Here is a 20,817-nt window from a genome sequence, read left to right on the forward strand (position 1 = left end):
GTTCTACTTGTAAAGACAATGTTTGATATTCTTTATTTACACCACACCACACAATCAACCCGCCACCCACCGCCACCAGGGGTGGCGGGGATAGCCCCGGGCTATCAGCCTGGGCCTGGGGTGCCCTGGAGAGGGTGACCCCTTTATTGGGGGGGTCCCCAGCTCTCCAGGGATCCCCGGCCTGGGCTGACTAGCGGTCAGGGTTGATGCTGCGGCTGGGGGGCCCGGTGAAAGGGCTCCCCTGGCTGTGGCATCAGCCCCCCGCTAGAAAAAGTCCAGTGCTGGTTCTGGAACATACAGGGGAACCCTACTCATTTTTTGTCCCCTATATTTCCAGAACCAGGACCGGATCAGAGCCCAGAGCTGGTTGCGCAGAATACAGGGGACCCCTACGTCGTTTGTCCCCCGTATTTTGGCAACCAGCGCTGGTTCTGACTAGCCCGGTGCTGGTTGTGCTTAAGTACAGGGGACCCCTACGTCGTTTGTCCCCTGTATTTAAGCACACCCAGCACTGGGTTACTAATGCCCGGGGCTGGTTGCTCTTTTTTGGGGGGGTGCACGCCATTTTTTTCTTTTTTTACACAGGTTTTTTTTTTTTTTTTTTACCACAGCAGCACAGACGGGTCTCACGGACCTGTCATTGCTCTGTGCCAATCACACAGATGCATGTAGCACGGATCTCCCGGGTTCGTGCTACATGCAAATGGGCACCATAACGCTGATTGGCTTCCTGTCTGCCACTGCAGTGCCACTCCTAGATGGGCCACGTGTTTGTGCCGCCCCCTTGTGTCGCTTAGCATAGTCATCCAGCTTCCTCGGTACAACCTTTTGGCCTAAAAACAATATTGTGAGGTGTGTGGTGTTCAGAATAGAGTGGAAATGAGTGGAAATTAATGTTATTGGGGTTATTAATAGCGTAGGAACAAAAAAAGGCCCATTTATGTGATTTTAGCGTTTTTTTTTTATTTTTTAAGAAAAAATCCAGATCCAAAACACAGAACCCAAAACACGGAAGGGTGGTTTTGGCAAAACCAATCCAGATCCAAAACACGAAGAAAGATCCAGATCCAAAACCAAAACACAAAACACGAAAAGTGTCCGGTGCACACCCCTAGTTAAAACTGGCATTTTATGGGTGTGCATATTTAAAACAGCAGCGTCATTGACCACGTCACTGGTTTTTTTTAAGCCAGAACTGCTCGCAAAATTGTGGTAGCAAAAACCAACCACAAGAATAGCGAGCAGCTCATACCCTGTTCGATGTACTCGATTAATCTAATAAATAGCGGACATGACGTAGGATGCGAGCGGCCAGGGGGCGTAGTTTCCCAAAAAACGACCGCAAGTTTTGTACGCTCGTTCAGACCTAGAGGCGTGAACAGACCGCAAACATCGAACGGTTCATTTGAATAGCCACCCCTATTTTCAGGACGAGCGAGCGCTAATTGCGTCCGGCTCTGAATCAGACCCTTGGTTTCTCCTCTGCAGTGTTTTACCTTGTTTCATAGCCATAACAATGTTGATGGTACTAAACTGATCGACTATCATTAATATTATGAGGCCTACTGTATTCATTATCACTAATGTGCCTGTTACACATGCGTAAATGCTAGTTTCCACATGATTTAAGTAATGGGGTCAATCAATATTAGGGGCCCCATAGGGCCGCCTTATATGAAGTTTGTTTGTAAGAATCAGTGCCAACTTCAGATGGCGCTCATTCCTGACGCCCCATTCCTTTCTATGGGAAGGAGGTTTGGAGTTGCGAAGAGGGATCCCTCCACCTCCTCAGCATTGAGTGACCTGCGGTCAGGCGCATCTGTGACCCAGATCACGCATTTGCACTAGGAAGATTCCGGCACTGGCAGCAGGTATCACTTGTTACAGTATTACTCTTCAGGAGGACAGCTGCTTATTGGAGTATATATATATATAATCAGTAATTTGTAGTTGTGCACTTGTGATTTGTCTGTTTCTGTGCCTGCAATAAAATCTCAACAGGTAGCACCTCCCATTATATATATTCCGGGTGTGCAGTCCAGGAATCTTTCCTATCGGAGTAGCTGTCCCAGCACTGGAGCAATGCTGAATTAAGTATCCATCGCTGCAACTCGACCCCCGATGATGGCTAGGCTTCTAGGTGTAATAATTATTAGTAATACTATGACATAAAACAGTGCTTCTGAAATCCAGTCCTCTGGGCACCCTAAAGCTGGCCACACATCTCAAAGATGATCCTACCAACTAGCCAACTAGTTTATCTGCTTCCAAATGCCAGGAAACAGACGAAAATGGTCATTCAGACAAGTTAGTTACATCCTTTTGATTTAACCAACTTGTTTGAACAACCTTTTTTGTCCATTTTTCAGCATTTGGGTGCAAACGGTCGCTTGTCGTTTGCTCATATACAATACCAAATTTTCATTGCAACCAGCCAACTAGTTAGTTGGTTGGAAAGATAATTTCTTTGTGTGGCCAACAGTGCATGTTTTCCTGGTCTCCTCACCGAATGACAAGAGAAATAGTTAGAACCACCTGTAGATCTTAAATGTCAGTCATGCATTGTTAGTGTGTCCTATGGACTGGATTTAAGAAACACTGACATGGAAGAACGTCCCTGAGCAGTCATAGTTTATAGATCTCTTCATGTGTGTAAACTGTGTGACCTGTCATGGAAACTGTTGTGTCATCAAAGGTAATTTCAAGGTGGAATCTGATTACGTGAAATTAATCATTGGTACTTTTTGGGATGCTTTTGGAGGGATAAAGTTGGGATCCTGGCGCGCAGCATACTGGTGTTGGAATCCCGACAGGGGTGAGAATGCTGGCGCCTGCGATCCCGGTGGGTAAGTATGAGGGTTAGGGTTAGGCACTCGGGGTCGGATTAGGGTTAAGCTGCAGGAGGGGGGTTAGGGTTAGGCTGCAGGAGGGAGGGTTAGGGTTAGGCTGCAGGAGGGGAGGGTTAAGGATAGGCTGCAGGAGGGGGGTTAGGGTTAGGCTGCAGGAGGGGGGGTTAGGGTTAGGCTGCAGGGAAGGGAGGGTTAGGCTGCTGGGAGAGAGGGTTAAGGGGATGGTTTGGGGTAAGTGTATGGGTACTTAACTTCTGGCGTCTGCATTCTGACTGTCAGGATGCCGCTGTCGGTATTCTGACCGCTGGGATCCCGTACCCAACCCGTTTCTGGGTTTCCTCTTTACCTGCAGCAGCATTTTCCTTTTTTCAATGCTACTTTGAATTTTGTAATCATGCCATAAATGACATTGTATTGTCTACATATGATGGTTGAACTTACTTTCCACCAAGAAACAGTTTTCCATACATTTATGCAGTTTTCCTCGGATTAGACAAACAAGAGTCATGAGACAAGAGCATTATATTATACTGTTGCCTATACTTTTCTCAATCCTTTTTAATGTGTGGTAAGTTATTTTACATAGCTGATAAACAGGTGCTTCCTTTTATGTTTGGGAAGGTTTAAGAACCTAGCGATGCTGTCCTGAGATCTCAGCTGAAATCACACAAAGTCTGACAGGAGCCCTGGCTGTTTACTCATCTGTGCCAATGATGACAACAGTTGTCCCAGGCTGGACACGGAACAGATGACAGCTGGACAGGGTACATCTCAGTCAGGGATGTGACATATGAAGTATATATATGGAACTACCTTGTGCGTGTTCTGCAATGTGTGTCACAGGGATTTATGGTGTTTTTCTAAACCAACGCGGCGCTCAGGGACACACTCCCAACAATTCTGTGTTGCCTGCAAGAGACCACATAACATTTATGCAGTCTGAACACACTGTCGCTACGGGACAGAATAAGCAGCTCCTTGAAAATGGTGCTAGAGGCAGTGACTGTCATTGTCGCCATCAAACGGGAATGTTGTAAATCATAGTACTGTACTTCATTGGGTTTTTCCATGCAAGTTAAAATGCCATTTCCTTCTCCCAGCAGTGGTTTATGCTTCTTAGTTCCCCACAAGTTGTCTGCAGGTTATCATGTTATGTAATCATTTACTTCCTATAAATTTAAAGGATTAAGGGCCCGATTCAGCAGGGATCGCAGGTGCTAATGCGCACGCAACAGGCATGCGCGAACCGGCCACTGCAACTATGCAGACCTATCCCAGAGTGATTGACAGGAAGTGCCCTTTGTGGGTAGTGATGGGGAAGTGGCTGGCGAAACGAACGCCATTGCATGGGCGTGCATAAATTATCCACTGCGTTGCCCTATGCAGCCTGAGGCCTTATAGCGTGCGCTGAAGTTAGAAATTTCTGAGTAAGGTCTGACCTTGTGCAAGTGTGTGAGGCTGCGATGGTAATCGATTGTACCGATGGTTTCGAGGTCTTGCTAAACATTACAGATGTGTGTAAGGTAAAGTGGACATCCTTATGTAGTGCTGCGGGGGAACAACGATCGCAGTGAATTAGCATACTATCGCAGTTGAACTGCATGCGTAATCGCAGCTGCGATCGCCTATAGCGATCCTTGCTGAATCAGGTGCTAAAACATTAAACTTTTAATCTGCCTGTCCATATACTATGGTACTGGTGGATGACAAAATATAATCCAAGGGTTTGGAAGGAGCAAAACCAGTGTGCTGCATGTCATACTACACTAACCCCTCCCTTACATGCACCTGTGATGAATCTTACATCCTATGTATCACTGTATATCATACACATCCCCTTCCTCTTCATTGCGGGACAGAGAGGAAGGAGATGTGTAACAGTGTAAGAACAATCAACGCATGGGGCGTCCTGTCCTGCTGCTCCCACCGCTTCTACATATGTGTCCTCATAAACCTACCCTCAGTGCACCATGTGGCGCGAGACGGGATGTAGTTGGGATCTTGGCCCACACAATACAGACGCCGGAATCCCGACAAGGGTCAGATTCCCAGTGGGCGCGATCCCGAAGGTAAGTATAAGGGTTAGGTTTAGTGGTTAGGGTTAGGCACTAGCGGTAGGGATAGGGTTAGGCTGCAGGGAGGGGATGGTTAGGATTAGGCTGCAGGGAGGGTTAGGATTAGGCTGCAGGGAGGGTTAGGGTTAGGCACTGGGGGAGGGATAGGGTTTGGCACTAGGGAGAGGGTTTGGCACTAGGGATAGGGTTAGGCCTCAGGGAGGGGAGGGTTAGGCACTAGGTGGAGGGATAGGGTTAGGCTGCAGGGAGGGGAGGGTTAGGCACTAGGGGGAGGGATAGGGTTAGGCACTAGGGATAGGGTTAGGCTGCAGGGAGGGATAGGGTTAGACTGCAGGGAGGGGAGGGTTAGTCTGCAGGGAGGATTAGGGTTAGGCACTAGGGGGAGGGATAGGGTTAGGCTGCAGGGAGGGGAGGGTTAGGCTGCAGGGAGGGATTGGGTTAGGCACTAGGGGGAGGGATTGGGTTAGGCACTAGGGGGAGGGATTGGGTTAGGCACTAGGTGGAGGGATAGGGTTAGGCTGCAGGGAGGGATAGGGTTACACTGCAGGGAGGGGAGGGTTAGGCTGCAGGGAGGATTAGGGTTAGGCACTAGGGGGAGGGATAGGGTTAGGCTGCAGGGAGGGGAGGGTTAGGCTGCAGGGAGGGTTAGGGTTAGGCACTAGGGGGAGGGATAGGGTTAGGTTGCAGGAAAGGTGAGTCGGGGGAAGGGTTAGTTTACTTACCTGCAGGCAGCAGCATTTCAATTGTTGGGATTGCGACCGTCAGCATTGTGTGCGTGGGGATCGTGTAGACGCAGCAAATCACCACTCAATCTGTACCAGAGACGCTGGGCTGCGACTTTAACAAAAACCCCAAAAATATAATTTTTAAAAAGTGTGTATCCTACGCCAATTTAAAACCAGCACTAAAGCTGTCAGTCTATTTTGGTAACGGAATAATTGCAGATACAAAGAGCATGAGGTCCCCCGACTAGGCCGGTGAGCTCTTGGCACTATAGCAGAGAGATACACAGCATGGCTTCCTCCTGTCATACAGCCCTAGGCCTGTCAGCAGGGGACTCTATGGAAAAGCACTAGGGCTCCTCACCCAGCCTGATAGGTGTGAGGTTATATGCATTGCAAAAAGTAGACTTACTCTGTATATTTCTCATGCACTACAGGGCCCAGCAAGTCATGTTATGCCCAAGTTTAATAGCTAAAAAATAAGAATTACAATGTTTTTGTTTGCAACAATAGTCTCAACAGATAGCACCTCCCATTATATATATATATATATTAGGGGTGTGCACCGGCCACTTTTCGTGTTTTGTGTTTTGGTTTTGGATCTGGATCTTTCTTCGTGTTTTGGATCTGGATTGGTTTTGCCAAAACCACCCTTCCGTGTTTTGGGTTCTGGGTTTTGTGTTTTGGATCTGTATTTTTTTTTAAAAAAGCATAAAAACAGCTAAAATCACAGAATTTGTAGGTTTTTCTGCTCCTATGCTATTATTAACCTCAATAACCTTAATTTCCACTAATTTCCAGTCTATTCTGAACACCTCACACCTCACAATAGTGTTTTTATGTCCAAAACGTTGCACCGAGGTAGCTGGATGACTATGCTAAGCGACACGAGTGGGCGGCACAAACACGTGACCCATCTAGGCGTGAAACTGCAGTGGCAGACAGGATGGCAGTTTGAAAAACTAGGCCCCAAACTGTACATAATGCAAAGAAAAAAAAGAGGTGCAAGATGGAATTGTCCTTGGGCCCTCCCACCCACCCTTATGTTGTATAAACAGGACATGCACACTTTAACAAACCAATCATTTCAGCGCCAGGGTCTGCCACACAACTGTGGCTGAAATGATTGGTTCGTTTGGGCCCCCACAAAACAAGCTGGCAATTAATGTGTCCCTGCACAAACTGGCTCTATGGAGGCAAGATGTCATCCTCATCCTCCTCATCCACCGATTCCTCACCCTCTTCAGTGTGTACATCCTCATCCTCACAAAGTATTAACTCGTCCCCACTTGAATCCACCACCACAGGTCCCTCTGTACCTTCTGGAGGCTGGTCTCCCTGGAAGAGCTGATAATTCATTTTGATGAACATCATCTTCTCCACATTCTGTGGAAGCAACCTCCTACGCCTTTCGCTGACAAGGTTCCCGGCTGCACTAAACACTCTTTCGGAGTACACACTGGAGGGGGGGCAACTCAGGTAAAATAGAGCCAGTTTGTACAGGGGCCTCCAAATTGCCTCTTTTTCCTGCCAGTACAGGTATGGACTGTCTGCCATGCCTACTTGGATGCTGTCACCGATGTAATCCTCCACCATTCTGTCAATGGTGACAGTATCATATGCAGTGACAGTAGACATGTCAGAAATTGTTGCCAGGTCCTTCAGTCCGGACCAGATGTCCAAACTTGGTCCTGCCTGCCCTGCATCACCGCCAGCAGGTTGCTTAGGATACCTAAGTTTTTTCCTGGCAGCCCCAGTTGCAGGAGAAAATGAAGAAGGAGCCGTTGACGTGTCACGTTCCGCTTCAGCTGACAGTGTGTTCACCAGCAGGTCTTTGCACCTCTGCAGGCTTGTGTCGGCCGGAAAGAGAGACACCACATAGGCTTTAAACCTAGGATCGAGCACGGTGGCCAAAACGTAGTGGTCTGATTTCAACAGATTGACCACCCTGGAATCCTGGCAAAGCGAATGAAGGGCTTCATCCACAAGTCCCACATGCCGAGCGGAATCGCTCCGTCTTAGCTCCTCCTTCACTTTCTCCAGCTGCTTCTGCAAAAGCCTGATGAGGGGAATGACCTGACTCAAGCTGGCAGTGTCTGAACTGACTTCACGTGTGGCAAGTTCGAAGGGCTGGAGAACCTTGCACAACACGGAAATCATTCTCCACTGCGCTTGAGTCAGGTGCATACCCCCTCCTTTGCCTATGTCATAGGTGGATGTATAGGCTTGTATGGCCTTTTGCTGCTCCTCCATCCTCTGAAGCATATAGAGGGTTGAGTTCCACCGCGTCACAACCTCTTGCTTCAGGTGATGGCGGGGCAGGTTCAAGAGTGTTTGCTGGCGCTCCAGTCTTCGGCACGCAGTCGCTGAATGGCGAAAGTGGCCAGAAATTTTTCGGGCCACCCAAAGCGTCTCCTGCACGCCCCTGTCGCTTTTCAGAAAATTCTGCACCACCAAGTTTATTGTGTGAGCAAAACATGGGACGTGCTGGAATTTGCCCAGATGTAATGCCCGCACAATATTGGTGGCGTTGTCAGATATCACAAATCCCCAGGAGAGTCTAAGTGGGGTAAGCCACTGGGCGATGATTTCCCTCAGTTTCTCTAAGAGGTTGTCGGCGGTGTGCCTCTTACTGAAACCGGTGATACACAGCGTAGCCTGCCTTGTAACGAGCTGGCATTTCTGAGATGCTGCTACTGGTGACGCTGCTGCTGTTGCTGCGTAAGGTGATACATCTACCCAGTGGGCTGTCACAGTCATATAGTCCTTAGTCTGCCCTGTTCCACTTGTCCACATGTCCGTGGTTAAGTGGACATTGTGTACAACGGCATTTTTCAGGACACTGAGGACACTTTTTCTGACGTTTCTGTACAGTCTCGGTATCGCCTGCCTAGTGAAGTGGAATCTAGACGGGATTTGGAACCGGGGACACACTACCTCCATCAATTGTCTAAATCCCACTGCACTAATGGCGGATACCGGACGCACGTCTAACACCAACATAGCAGTCAAGGCCTCAGTTATAAGTTTTGCTTCAGGATGACTGCTGTCGTACTTCATCCTCCTCGCTAAGGACTGTTGGAGGGTCAATTGTTTAGTAAAAGTAGTGGTGTTCCTACTTCCTCTCTGGGATGATGAACGACTCCCAGCAGCAGCAACAGCAGCAGCGGCAGCAGTAGGCGTAGCAATGCAGGATCCTCCGGAGGAATCCCGGATAGGAGAGTCAGTCATGCCAGTGACATGGCCTGCAGGACTACTTCCGATCCTAACTAAGGAGGAAATTGACGAGGAGGGAGTTGACGGTGTGGTTTGCAGGCGCTTGGATACAACAGGACAACGGGATTTAGGTGTCCCTGGACTGCTTACGGTCTTAGCCAAAGTTTCTGAACTTGACAGTAACTTTTTATGAACGCGCTGCAGGTGCCGTATAAGGGAGGATGTTCCTAGGTGGTTGACGTCCCTACCCCTACTTATTTCACCTTTACATATGGTACATATGGCAAGACAGTTGTTGTCCGGATTTGGATAGAAATATTGCCAGACCAAAGAGGTGGAATGTTTGGTCTTCTGCCCAGGCATGACCGTGATGGGCTTTTTCATCCCACGGACAACAACTGTCTCCCCCGGAGCCTGATTTAAACAAACCACATCACCATCAGAATCCTCCTCGCCAACTTCCTCCTCAGCGCCAGCTACACCAGTATCCTCATCCTGTTGTACTTCAACAGTGACATCTTCAATTTGCATATCAGCAAGTGGACTGTGGGTGCTCCTTTCAGCACTTGCAGGGGGCGTGCAAATGGTGGAAAGAGCCACCTCTTCCCGTCCAGTGCTGGGAAGGTCAGGCATCGCAACCACCACCACACTTGGACTCTCCTTGGGGATTTGTGATATCTTCTTAGAAAGCACAGTTCTTCGCTGTGCTTTTGCCAGCTTAACTCTTTTGATTTTTTTAGTGGGAGGAGGGCTTCCATCGTCATGTGAAGCTGAACCACTAGTCATGAACATACTAGGGATCGACCTTAGCCGTTCCTTGCCACTCCGTGTCGTAAATGGCATATTGGCAAGTTTACGTTTCTCTTCAGCTGATTTAAATGTCTTTTTCAAGGTCATTTTCCTGAACTTTGCCATTTGGGATTGTATGTGCCCTCTACTATGACATTGGGCATCGGCCTTGGCAGACGACGTTGATGGCATGTTATCGTCTATGTCATGACTAGTGGCAGCAGCTTCAGCACTAGGAGGAAGTGGTTCTTGATCTTTCTCTATTTTATTTTTATCGGAGAAAGTTTGGTCCTCCATTTATGTTATATCGATTTGATATATACGTGCGGCTAAACACAGAAAATAATTTTTTTTTGGGTTTGGACTGGAGTGTACTTTGTGGGTTACAGCACCCTTTAACGGTCAAGCCAGCCGGCCCTTTACTTATGACACAGGCGCACGCTTGGCACTACTTTGTTGATGCACGTGCGGCTACTGCGCACACAATTCACAAACACAGAAAATAATTTTTTTTTTGGTTTGGACTGGAGTGTACTTTCGGGGGTTACAGCACCCTTTAACGGTCAAGCCAGCCGGCCCTTTACTTATGACACAGGCGCACGCTTGGCACTACTTTGATGATGCACGTGCGGCTACTGCGCACACAATTCACAAACACAGAAAATAATTATTTTTTTGGTTTGGACTGGAGTGTACTTTCGGGGGTTACAGCACCCTTAACGGTCAAGCCAGCCGGCCCTTTACTTATGACACAGGCGCACGCTTGGCACTACTTTGTTGATGCACGTGCGGCTACTGCGCACACAATTCACAAACACAGAAAATAATTTTTTTTGGTTTGGACTGGAGTGTACTTTCGGGGGTTACAGCACCGTTTAACGGTCAAGCCAGCCGGCCCTTTACTTATGACACAGGCGCACGCTTGGCACTACTTTGTTGATGCATGTGCGGCTACTGCGCACACAATTCACAAACACAGAAAATAATTATTTTTTGGTTTGGACTGGAGTGTACTTTCGGGGGTTACAGCACCCTTTAACGGTCAAGCCAGCCGGCCCTTTACTTATGACACAGGCGCACTCTTGGCACTACTTTGTTGATGCACGTGCGGCTACTGCGCACACAATTCACAAACACAGAAAATTATTTTTTTTTAGGTTTGGACTGGAGTGTACTTTCGGGGGTTACAGCACCCTTAACGGTCAAGCCAGCCGGCCCTTTACTTATGACACAGGCGCACGCTTGGCACTACTTTGTTGATGCACGTGCGGCTACTGCGCACACAATTCACAAACACAGAAAATAATTTTTTTTTGGTTTGGACTGGAGTGTACTTTCGGAGGTTACAGCACCCTTTAACGGTCAAGCCAGCCGGCCCTTTACTTATGACACAGGCGCACGCTTGGCACTACTTTGTTGATGCACGTGCGGCTACTGCGCACACAATTCACAAACACAGAAAATAATTTTTTTTTAGGTTTGGACTGGAGTGTACTTTCGGGGGTTACAGCACCCTTAACGGTCAAGCCAGCCGGCCCTTTACTTATGACACAGGCGCACGCTTGGCACTACTTTGTTGATGCACGTGCGGCTACTGCGCACACAATTCACAAACACAGAAAATAATTTTTTTTTTGGTTTGGACTGGAGTGTACTTTCGGGGGTTACAGCACCCTTAACGGTCAAGCCAGCCGGCCCTTTACTTATGACACAGGCGCACGCTTGGCACTACTTTGTTGATGCACGTGCGGCTACTGCGCACACAATTCACAAACACAGAAAATAATTTTTTTTTTGGTTTGGACTGGAGTGTACTTTCGGGGGTTACAGCACCCTTAACGGTCAAGCCAGCCGGCCCTTTACTTATGACACAGGCGCACGTTTGGCACTACTTTGTTGATGCACGTGCGGCTACTGCGCACACAATTCACAAACACAGAAAATAATTTTTTTTTTGGTTTGGACTGGAGTGTACTTTCGGGGGTTACAGCACCCTTAACGGTCAAGCCAGCCGGCCCTTTACTTATGACACAGGCGCACGCTTGGCACTACTTTGTTGATGCACGTGCGGCTACTGCGCACACAATTCACAAACACAGAAAATAATTTTTTTTTTGGTTTGGACTGGAGTGTACTTTCGGGGGTTACAGCACCCTTAACGGTCAAGCCAGCCGGCCCTTTACTTATGACACAGGCGCACGCTTGGCACTACTTTGTTGATGCACGTGCGGCTACTGCGCACACAATTCACAAACACAGAAAATAAATTTTTTTTTGTTTGGACTGGAGTGTACTTTCGGGGGTTACAGCACCCTTTAACGGTCAAGCCAGCCGGCCCTTTACTTATGACACAGGCGCACGCTTGGCACTACTTTGTTGATGCACGTGCGGCTACTGCGCACACAATTCACAAACACAGAAAATATATTATTTTTTTAGCACTTGGGGGGAGCACCCCTGATGGACAGAGCACCCCCTGGACAACACTACAGCACCCCTTTAGGACTGGGACACTGCACAGGACTTTGGAGTGGACACAGCCCCTATGGAGAACTGACTGCACAACACAGTCCAGCCAGCCCCTATGGACTTTGAAGTAGTGGACACAGCCCCTATTAACAACAGCAGCACAGCACAACACAGCCAGCCCCTATGGACTTTGAAGTAGTGGACAACAGCAGCACTACACTACACTACACTACACAGCACTAACTCCCACCCTCCCTCTTCACTGTCCACAGCCGAGTGAGAAAATGGCGCCGACGCGGGTACCTTATATAGGATCCAAAACCCGCGAGACTCGGAAGGCAGGATGATGACGTTTTGCCTCGATGTCAGATCCGAGTCAGGCGGGAAAAGTCGAGCCTGACTCGGATCGGACTCGGATCGGGGGGGCTCGGGGGGGTTCGGATTTCAGAAATCCGAACCCGCTCACCCCTAATATATATACAGTCAGGTCCATAAATATTGGGACATTGACAGAATTTTCATATTTTGGCCTCTATTCACCACCACAATGGCTTTGAAATGAAACAAACAATATGTGCTTTAACTGCAGACTTTCAGATTTAATTTGAGGGTAATTACATCCAAATCAGGTTAACGGTGTAGGAATTACAACGGTTTCTATATGTGCCTCCCACTTTTTAAGGGGCCAAAACATATCTCCCTGACACTTTTCCTAGGATAACATTGCTAGTGCTGCTTATTATATGGGCAGTGTGTGTGTGGGGGGGGCAGGGGGGTGGTAATAAATGCAAATTGTTTACAATTCTTTATTTGTTAGGAAAAAAACACTGAAAACACCCTGTAATGTCGGCGATGTGTGAGTTTAAAACCCAATGCACATTGCTGGCAGCTTGGTGACTCCATATCACCGGTTATATACGGCAATTTAGAGCAGGCTTGCCTACCCTCCCGATTTGGTCGGGAGCCTCCCGAATATCGGCTGCCACTCCCTACCCCCTGGAAAGGCAGGCAAGTCTCCCGGCTGCCGTCTGCTCCCCCAACTAACTAGTAGAAACCCCCGCAGCGGGGGACCCGATGACGCGATTCGCACTGAATCGCGTCATCGTGGCTCCGCCCCCTGCTTCACAATGCCTTTATTTTCGGCATTGTGAGGAGAGGGCGGGGCCATGATGACGCGATCCTGTGGCTCCGCCCTGACCCCGCTCCCAACACAGACCAGGGAAGGAGGGAGCTGAATGGCGGCAAGTATGATTTAGAGACTAGAAATCTCTAGAAAATCACAGCAATTTGCAAGTTCTCAGCCTTTTACATTCCAGCCTCCGATCACATGATGAAGCAGCTCACTGATAGGTTGAGATCACATTGCTGCAATGACCTCATCACTGCGTGGCATCAATGATTGTGATCTGCATCATAATGTGATCAGATGGAGGCAAGCTCTTCTCTAGTGGCGAGGGTTGGGAAATGGTTGGGAATACATCCCCTTCAGTAAATGTACTCTGACGTCTTCATTTACTATTCATCGACTGGGAATAGTAACCTGTCTGGCGAGTGAAACGAGCCCGCAAGGGTACAAGTTTCTACTGTAACAGCGCTTTAAGGGCATGGACCCGCACTGCCGCCCTCACTCTACGTCACGTCCAGGTACATTAACCGAAGGGATTCTATACACAACCGTTGAGATATAGTGTTGGAGGGGTAATAATTTGGGGTATTATGATTGAGGAAATAAAGAGTGTGATGAGTAACAGGGATGGGAAGCAATAAAACCACATCATTAAGGAGAGGGTGATTAATAACAGAGATGATGAGAACACCAAGCGCACTTTTGGCATTTAATTTTATTATATTTTTTATTATTAGACATCACTCAGGTATACACAGTGCTGTACAAGAGGTATACATAAAATACACATACAGTAAATATACCTGCATAATGCCACAAATTGCAGTTCTATTAAGAAGGGGAGGAGCCAAAATGACGTAGTTCTATAACAGTGAATCATATTGGCCCCACCTCATAGAGACATTGCAATAGAACTTGGGCAGTATATGGGAGGGCAGAGGAGTAACTAGGGTAGTACGACCAGTGCCATGGCGCAGGGCATGGGGCACTGTTTGGGGCTGTCAATTTCCCTGTTTATTATCATTCTCACTTGCAGCTTCATCTTCTCTTATCCCCAGCATCTCCTGGCCTCCCCTATCTCTTCCCTGGCCCTCTTTCAGGTGCACTATCTTATGTCCCTATTTAAAAAAATAGGGGTGGGGGGGGGGGGTGCCAATGCTCTCTCACACACAGGGCACCAAAAAGTCTAGTTACAGCTCTCTGTGAGGATTATCTACACTTCCTGGAGTCCATGGAACTCCCTCAAAATTCAGGAGTCTCCTCAGACGTTCTGGGAGAACAGATAAGTATGGTCTATTTATTTGCCAAGAAGCGCTAGTTTGCAATGTACCAATATCTGCAATGACACTTATTTATTTTATTCCCTTAAAGTATGTTATCTGATTATATAGTTCCTGTTACATTCCACGGGTAATCTTGGTGCAGGTTAGAGGCTTTAAAAACAGGCACTTTATTTTTTTTTTTACATTTGGAAAGATTTAAAACAAGAAAAAAACATTTCTATCCTGAGATTTCAGCTGAAATCACACAACGTCTGTGTCCCTGGCTGTTTGCTCATCTGTGCCAATCCAGATAACAGTTGGCCCAGGCTGGACACAGAACAGATGACAGCTGGGCAGGGAACACCATGGTCAGGGCTGTTACATTTTGGAACTACCTTGTACAGGGTCTGAATGTGTGTCACAAGGATTTACAGTGTTTTTCTAAACAAATGCGGCTCTCAGGCCCACACTCCCAACATTTCTATGCTGCCTGCAAGAGGCCACATAACATTTATCCAGTCTGAATACACTGTTTCTACAGGACAGAATAAGCAGCTAGTTGGAAATGGCGGATGAGGAGGTGAGAGACATATGTCAATGTCGCCATCAAGCAGAAGTATTGTAAATCAAAGTAGTTCTATATATGACTTGTTTTATTCAAGGAAAATACACTAACATAACTAAGATATCCTATAGCAGGCGTAGGCAACGTTCTCTCTGGCTGGCAGACATTGAACATTACAAGCCACCACCATTATATTAAAATGCACCAAGCTTCTCGAAGTTACTAAATCTGTAATATCATGCACCTGATATACACTGATCACTATACACAGGTCACACTGATATAACACACTGGGTACACAAGGATCTCTACACACAGGTCATGATGATATCGCGCAGACTGATCACTATACAGCGGACCACTGACATCAAACACCTGGTACACATTGATCTCTATACACAGGGAAGGGGCTTAAAATAAATATTAAATATTTGATTACAGAAGTCCTAGAAAATGTAGCTTGCTTGCCTGTTTCAGTGGTCAGTCTCTCAGTGGTGGTGGCCCCCTATTTGGCCCGACTCCGGATGAATACCAATGCTTGCAGTATTCATTATTTAAAAGAAAATTGTAAAGCCTGCCAGGTATAAAACCTTTATTTAAATAGAAGCCAGCAGTGGGTTTCCAGGGAGAGTACTACTTGCAAGTGTATGAGGGTGGGTATGGGGCTGCATATGGTGGTCATGGTACTGTATGAGACAGGTATGGGGCTGCATATGGTGGTCGTAGTACTGTATGAGACAGGTATGGGGCTGCATATGGTGGTCGTGGTACTGTATGAGACAGGTATGGGGCTGCATATGGTGGTCGTGGTACTGTATGAGACAAGTATGGGGCTGCATATGGTGGTCGTGGTACTGTATGAGACAGGTATGGGGCTGCATATGGTGGTCATGGTACTGTATGAGACAGGTATGGGGCTGCATATGGTGGTCGTGGTACTGTATGAGACAAGTATGGGGCTGCATATGGTGGTCGTGGTACTGTATGAGACAAGTATGGGGCTGCATATGGTGGTCGTGGTACTGTATGAGACAAGTATGGGGCTGCATATGGTGGTCATGGTACTGTATGAGACAAGTATGGGGCTGCATATGGTAGTCGTGGTACTGTATGAGACAAGTATGGGGCTGCATATGATGGCCATAAGACCCTATGAGGTGGTAAAGAGGCTGCATATGGAGGTTGCGGTAAGGTGACTCATACTGTGGGCAGCACTGAACTGTATGAGATGGGAATGAAGCTGCATATGGTGGTCACTGGTATGAGGCTGTATATGTTGAGCAGCGTGGTAGTGTATGTGGTTTGCATGTAGGTAATTAGTAATGAAAGTTTAGAAACACCATGATGTCTTATGTGTACCCTTTCATCTGTCCACTGTGTCATGTCAGCTCCAGCACAAATTCTGTTCACCCCTTGACTGTTTCCTTTGCATGTGCATTGTGAGCCATTATCTCCTGTCTGCCCAACCTTCTTCAGCTTCATTGTCATATTGGGGCATGAAGGGCCCACCACCATGGGAATGCAATGGCCCGCTAAAGGGGCGAGACCAGTCTTTGTGTAGTTGTGGTCATCAACTGAAGGGGGTGACAAAGGTCACAAAATTTAAAGAAATCAGCCGCCATAGGGTGTGGAGGGCAGACCTACGGATGCCCCAGCCAATACGAAGTAGCATGGGCCCAATTCTGGTACCCCTGGCCAGCGGGTATCAGGGGGAGAAAAATAAATGTGCCCCATTTAGTCTAATAAATATTATCTGTGCCCCCTTTAAGTCTAATAATAGTAATAATAATCATAATCATCTGTGGGTGCTTTAGCAGAATAATACAAATCTGTACCACTTTTAGTGTAATACATTTTTATCGGTGCCCCTTTTCATCTAATAACCTGTGCTCCCTCTAATTACATAATAATCTGTGCCCCCATTAGTAGAAAATGCGTTTCCTTGATTAGAATAGTAGTCATATGTGTGTCCCTTTTATTGGTATAGCGTGGTCCTGGTCTATCTGAGTGGCACCATCATGAAGTAGAGTGTAGTGGCCACTTCAACCGTTCACATTTTTATAAAACCTCCTCCTTATGAGTCCCGGAGGGGGCACCCATATCGGAGGTGGAGGGGGGTATGACGCCACAATAGTGTCATCAAGGCACCGCCCCCGCTGTTCAAAGATGGAAATCATAAGCGCGATACTATGACACAATGCAATGCAGATCACATCACAAAATCCATGTGCCACCCATGTAATTTATGAAGTGGGTGCCATGCGGAAGGCTTGCACACTCTCGTGAGTCCAGGAGAGCCCCCCTTGAAATTTGGAACAGTTAATAACTTAAGTATGATCCAATTTTTTTAGTAAAAAAACTAGTAGAGACTACTTCAATAAAAGGCTTATATGGCCCAGACATTCTGAGGCCCCTTTACAATACCTCAGCATGCAAACATCACTACTGACCCTCCTCGTATCTTGTGGTATTTTCATGTTTAGTTTATTAACTCTCATCAATGTCAACTCCACGATCACTGATTTGTCTCCATTAAATGGCCACACTGTTATAAGACATCATTGTGATACTGTGGTGCATTATTATAGGGATACTGTGGTGCATTATTATAGGGATACTGTGGTGTATTATTTTAGGGATAGTGTGTAATTTTTTTGTAAAAGTAGAAATATAAGAATCATTAGTGGCTAGAACAGTGCTTTCCATAAGGCCAGGCCTGAAGCTGCCATGTCTCTGTCGCAGAACTAGAAGATTCACAGTCTTGATGAAATAGCTGAAAAATGAATGAAGTAGGTTGCCTGGAACAGATGTAAAACATTAGGTACAGGTGTGTCATTTTATACCGTGGCTTCAGTCGTGTCAAATAGCTCCTTTCGGCGCGCCAGGTCCTGTACGAATCAGCCGCGTTGTGCATCTTGTTCGCCTAAAATGTGCATTTTAAGGGGCCTATCCATTTATAGACTTTGAAGGTCTGAACAACCAGCATTCAGACCTTCAAGTCGCTGGGTGCTGAGCGGCACTGAAAGACGTTCACTGAACGTCTTTTTAGTGCTGCCGTTGCTGCACGTCTGGCTTCCTATCTCCTAACATGCCGAACCTGACGACTGTCGTCAGGTTGACCGGCATGTTGAAGAGATAGTCGGGGTGGGCAAGGACCCAGCGTGCACGCGCATCGCTGGTCCTTGCCGGCTATCCACTAGCAGACTTTCTGCACGTTCCAACCAAAACCTCCTGGTTTTGGTCGCATCGTGAAGAAAGTCTGCTAATGGATAGGCCCCTTTAGTCGTATTTGCCGACTTTAGTAAACTCCGGAAGAAGCCCGGAGGGGAGATGCTGCTGACAGCTTTGAAGGCAGGGCTCTAGATGTTATTAGGCCCTGCCCCCGTCACTGCAAAATGCTGTGATTCGCTGGTCCGTGAGGTGGGGGTGGGGCTGAAAGAGGAGATTTGCGTCAGTTTAGCCTCACTCCTCGGAACGGACCCGCAAATTCCCTGTATAATCTCTCCATCCTGCCCACTTCAGTAGGAAATGGGCGGCTTGCAGGAGATCCGCCTACTCGTCCGGGGGATTGGCCAAAAAACCGTGAGCAATTTCCGGGAAAGTAGGAAGTATGATCTTAGTCACATAATAAAAATGGAAGCGACAAAACTGTTTTGCTGGTGTACAATGTCTCTTGGGGGACATTTGTACATCTGTGTGTGATTGAATCTGTGTAAAAAGGGCTGCGATGCAGCAGCCGCAACTTTTACTCACGCCAAGTTCCATTGTGCTTCATCTGCGACTGTGTAGCGAGTGTAAAACCAATTCCTGTTCAGTTAAAGCCATCTTTTAGCGTCTCTAGTGCCCCGTCAGCGGCTTTTCGCTGTGTCTGCGATGAGACTAAAGCTGCGTACACACTAGACACAATTTTAAATGATATTGCCGATAACAACACATCGTTACGTCAAATTTGTTTTATAGTCCAGTGTGTACGCACTAGATCGCTCGCGATGCGCGCTCCCGCGGGTCACTATCACCGTCCCCAGTTGTCTGTACTAGCAGCTCAATCTGGCAATGTCGTATGCAATGCTTCCGAATGCAGCATGCCCCTCCCCCCCACCGTTGTTCCGTCCTTGCCCTCTTCGGCAAGCGTGTATGCACTTGACGATGCCAGCAACCCCCGCCAAGTCTGTCGCTGACGAGGACGCTGGGTACGCACATCGTTTAGTGTGCACCCAGCTTTAGGCACAACATTTGAAACAAAATATTGTACTCTGCTCCTCGCGGAGTGTCTCAGTCAATGGTAAATGTGTAAAGTGATTAGACACCTGACTTGCGTTTTACTGTAACACCTTCAGAAGAATAAATACCAAGTTAAAGAATAGCAGCTATAAAGTGTTTGCTTCATCACATGAGTCTACAAAATGGCTGCTTATAAAGTTACCAGCATGTAGCAACATCCTATCCAAACAAACCACTTGAGTGTGCACTGAACAAACTGCTCCGATCCAGCGAGACTTGTAACATTACCATGAAATGTATCAATATATTTATTTTTCTGTTGATGAATATTATAAACTATTTAGTAAAATAATACATACATGTGGTTTTTCTCAGCTCTTCCCATTTATTACCTGCTCTATTTTTTAATGCCGGGGAAGGTGGTATTTATGTAAAATTAACAACCCCAACACATTTAACACAGCCCACATTGCCTGTATTCCCGTGGTAGTAATGTTAGACATGTTCTGTTTTATGAATGTCATTTTTCACAGACTCCCCCCTGAGTATCTTTAAGATAGGATCCCATTAACTATTATTGCAAGGAGTTCAACATATCCGCTGAGTCGCAGGTGTATAAGGCTATTAAAAGTATAATAGACCCTTTGAAGGATGTTGAAAAAAGTCAGACAAATAAACTCTTTCTGTGTGTGCCAAAACCTCTGTTCAGTATTCCCTGGAGGTATCCCGAGTCTTTTGTGCTGCAGTTTGATAGGACCCAAAGAGAATAAAAGCCAGACGGTCCAGAACTTAATATTTAAAGCAGATTTCCCTTCCAGTAACATAAAGCCATCAATACACAGTTAAGCAGTTTAACAGTTGATATTCTTGTGTTAGGTTGGAGAGCTGTTTTGCAATGGCAGTCAACCATCAGAGGAGACAGGAATTCCTACAACACACAGCATGGTTCGCTGACTCTGCACAGTACCAGAAAGCCTTACACCTAGAAGACGCCTTTCAGCGCAGGTTGGAGCAGCGGCTGTAAGTCCTCTCCACCTGACAGATCTCTGACAGCACTTGTGAAATTAGCTGGTGGTCCCAATCTGTACAGGAAGACACAGTGTATTAGTGTTCATCATGAAATGTGTGTAGGCCTCACTTGACAACTGATTACAGATAAGTGCAGGACAAAAGGCAACGTAACTTTTACAGAGTTTTAATCGCTATTGAAGTCAGCGCAACTTTGTCACAGTGTACGGAGAGTAGGATTGTGATTGCCAAATTGGCCCCACTTAGTAACAGCTTAATTTTCCTTCCCTGCATCCCATAATGGAAATATTTTTTTTTCTAAGACAGTGGACACACTATATAATGAACAGCGTTGTCTTATATAAGTCTGTGAGGACTGGAAAATTGTATTTTTCAAAATGTATCTATGACCTATGTTCTTTCAAAATGTATCTATGTTCCAGGCTTTCCTTGTATATAATGTATGTGGCAGGGCCGTAACTAGGGTGGTGCGACCATGGCACCACAGGGCAGTG

At 46.9% G+C, this 20,817-nt stretch overlaps 1 protein-coding gene and 1 long non-coding RNA gene across 3 annotated transcripts in view; one reads left to right on the plus strand and one right to left on the minus strand.

Annotated features, from left to right (window-relative positions):
• Positions 1–20,817, plus strand: part of ATP8A2 (ATPase phospholipid transporting 8A2) — a 758,530-nt gene that overhangs the window by 659,163 nt on the left and 78,550 nt on the right. The window lies entirely within an intron of this gene.
• Positions 19,331–20,817, minus strand: part of LOC148537894 (uncharacterized) — a 76,146-nt gene continuing 74,659 nt past the window's right edge. The window contains exon 3 of the long non-coding RNA XR_015873251.1: positions 19,331–20,376. This is a non-coding gene — a long non-coding RNA (uncharacterized LOC148537894). The remainder of the gene's footprint in view (positions 20,377–20,817) is intronic.

Source organism: Taudactylus pleione, unplaced genomic scaffold (assembly GCF_031769625.1).
Source record: "Taudactylus pleione unplaced genomic scaffold, aTauple2 ptg000043l, whole genome shotgun sequence".
NCBI classification, from domain to species: domain Eukaryota; kingdom Metazoa; phylum Chordata; class Amphibia; order Anura; family Myobatrachidae; genus Taudactylus; species Taudactylus pleione.